Source organism: Filicampus tigris, chromosome 19 (genome assembly GCF_054856515.1).
Source record: "Filicampus tigris isolate MCC_2025a chromosome 19, RoL_Ftig_1.0, whole genome shotgun sequence".
NCBI lineage: Eukaryota > Metazoa > Chordata > Actinopteri > Syngnathiformes > Syngnathidae > Filicampus > Filicampus tigris.
Genome location: NC_141235.1, coordinates 14540001 through 14542500, shown reverse-complemented (window position 1 = coordinate 14542500; position 2500 = coordinate 14540001). Strand labels below are relative to the sequence as shown.

The window sequence follows — 2500 nt, the reverse complement described above, 5'->3', positions numbered from 1 at the left end:
GCTTCTGTAGCTGCTTGCTCACTGTTAACCAGGCTATCCTGACCCTGCGTCGCCTATAAAAAAATAATATCTAGGCCTTGTTGCAGCTTACAGCCATACTACCCTGAAAACGCCCGATCTCGTCTGATCTCGGATGCTAAGCAGGGTCGGGCCTGGTTAGTACTTGGATGGGAGACCGCCTGGGAATACCAGGTGCTGTAAGCTTTTGCAACTCAATTGCAAAATCTGTCTTTCACAAAAGACTTCAACTTATGGAGCTGCTTGCTCGCAGTTAACCACATGCTATCCAGTCAGGCTGACAACTGAAATTTAGAACTGTCCCCTTACTTGTGGAAAAACTGAGGTTCAAAGCAAATACAAAAAATGTCTTTTTCCCCCGAACTCACTCACAAAAGCGTACTTTTAAAACGGACGTCAAGTACTGTAGCTGCTTGGTAGAAGCTAACCACATGCTATCCTGACAGACTGACAGCTGAAAATGCTAACAGCCCTTGCCTGTGGAAAAATAGTGGAGGAAATCAAATAGAACAAATACAAAATACTTCGCCCCCCCCCCCCCCCCCAACCCCCGAATTGGGGTGTGCGTCTCCTATAAAAAAAATATTTTAAGGCCTCATTACAGCTTACGGCCATACTACCCTGAAAACGCCCGATCTCATCCTATTTCGATAGCTTAGCAGGGTTGGGCCTGGTTAGTACTTGGATGGGAGACTGCCTGGGAATACCAGGTGCCGTAAGCTTTTGCAACTCAATCGCAAAATCTGTCTTTCAGCTTCTCTAGCAGCTTGCTCAGTTAACCAGGCTACGCTGACCTTGCGTCGCCTATAAAAAAATAATATCTAGGCCTCATTACAGCTTAGGGCCATACTACCCTGAAAATGTCTGATCTCGGACGCTAAGCAGGGTCGGGCCTGCTTAGTACTTGGATGGGAGACCGCCTGGGAATACCAGGTGATGACAACTGACAGGCTGACAGCTGAAATTTAGAACTGTCCCCTTACTTGTGGAAAATCTGAGGTTCAAAGCAAATACAAAAAATACAAACATCTTTTTCCCCCAAACTCACTCACAAAAGCGTACTTTTAAAACGGACGTCAATTACTGTAGCTGCTTGGTAGAAGCTAACCACATGCTATCCTTACAGACTGACAGCTGAAAATGCTAACAGCCCTTGCCTGTGGAAAAATAGTGGAGGAAATTAAATAGAACAAATACAAAATACTTCGACCCCCCCCCCCACCCCCGAATTGGGGTGTGCGTCTCCTATAAAAAAAATATTTTTAGGCCTCATTACAGCTTACGGCCATACTACCCTGAAAATGCCTGATCTCGACTGATCTCGGACGCTAAGCAGGGTTGGGCCTGGTTAGTTCTTGGATGGGAGACCGTCTGGGAATACCAGGTGCTGTAAACTTTTGCAACTCAATTGCAAAATCTGTCTTTCACAAAAGACTTCAACTTCTGGAGCTGCTTGCTCGCAGTTACCAAATGCTATCCTGACAGGCTGACAGCTGAAATTTAGAACTGTCCCCTTACTTGTGGAAAAACTGAGGTTCAAAGCAAATACAAAAAATACGAACATCTTTTTCCCCTGAACTCACTCACAAAAGCGTAATTTTACAACGGACGTCATGTACTGTAGCTGCTTGGTAGAAGCTAACCACATGCTATCCTGACAGACTGACAGCTGAAAATGCTAACAGCCCTTGCCTGTGGAAAAATAGTGGAGGAAATCAAATAGAACAAATACAAAATGCTTGGCCCCCCCACCCTCAATTTGGGGTGTGCGTCTTCAATAAAAAAAATATTTTTAGGCCTCACTACAGCTTACGGCCATACTACCCTGAAAACGCCCCATCTCATCTGATTTCGATAGCTTAGCAGGGTTGGGCCTGGTTAGTACTTGGATGGGAGAATGCCTGGGAATACCAGGTGCTGTAAGCTTTTGCAACTCAATCGCAAAATCTGTCTTTCAGCTTCTGTAGCAGCTTGCTCACAGTTAACCAGGCTATCCTGACCCTGCGTAGCCTATAAAAAAATAATATCTATGCCTCATTACAGCTTACGTCGATACTACCCTGAAAATGCCCGATCTCGTCTGATCTCGAAATCTTAAGCAGGGTCGGGCCTGGTTAGTACTTGGATGGGAGACCGCCTGGGAATACCAGGTGCTGTAAGCTTTTGAAACTCAATTGCAAAATCTGTCTTTCACAAAAGACTTCATTTTCTGGAGCTGCTTGCTCGCAGTTAACCACATGCTATCCTGACAGGCTGACAACTGAAATTTAGAACTGTCCCCTTACTTGTGGAAAAACTGAGGTTCAAAGCAAATACAAAAAATACGAACATCTTTTTCCCCCGAACTCACTCACAAAAGCGTACTTTTAAAACGGACGTCAAGTACTGTAGCTGCTTGGTAGAAGCTAACCACATGCTATCCTGACAGACTGACAGCTGAAAATGCTAACAGCCCTTGCCTGTGGAAAAATAGTGGAGGAAA

At 45.0% G+C, this 2500-nt stretch overlaps 1 non-coding gene and 4 pseudogenes across 1 annotated transcript; all 5 read left to right on the top strand.

The window, feature by feature from the left end:
- Positions 1 to 85: 85 nt before the first annotated feature.
- LOC147131671 (5S ribosomal RNA) lies at positions 86 to 204 on the top strand. Its single transcript, XR_015083255.1, has one exon. It is a non-coding gene; the product is annotated as a 5S ribosomal RNA (ribosomal RNA).
- Positions 205 to 621: 417 nt separating this feature from the next.
- LOC147131670 (5S ribosomal RNA) lies at positions 622 to 740 on the top strand (annotated as a pseudogene).
- Positions 741 to 1295: 555 nt separating this feature from the next.
- LOC147131669 (5S ribosomal RNA) lies at positions 1296 to 1414 on the top strand (annotated as a pseudogene).
- Positions 1415 to 1825: 411 nt separating this feature from the next.
- LOC147131668 (5S ribosomal RNA) lies at positions 1826 to 1944 on the top strand (annotated as a pseudogene).
- Positions 1945 to 2060: 116 nt separating this feature from the next.
- Positions 2061 to 2180, top strand: LOC147131667 (5S ribosomal RNA; annotated as a pseudogene).
- The last annotated feature ends 320 nt before the right edge of the window (positions 2181 to 2500 follow it).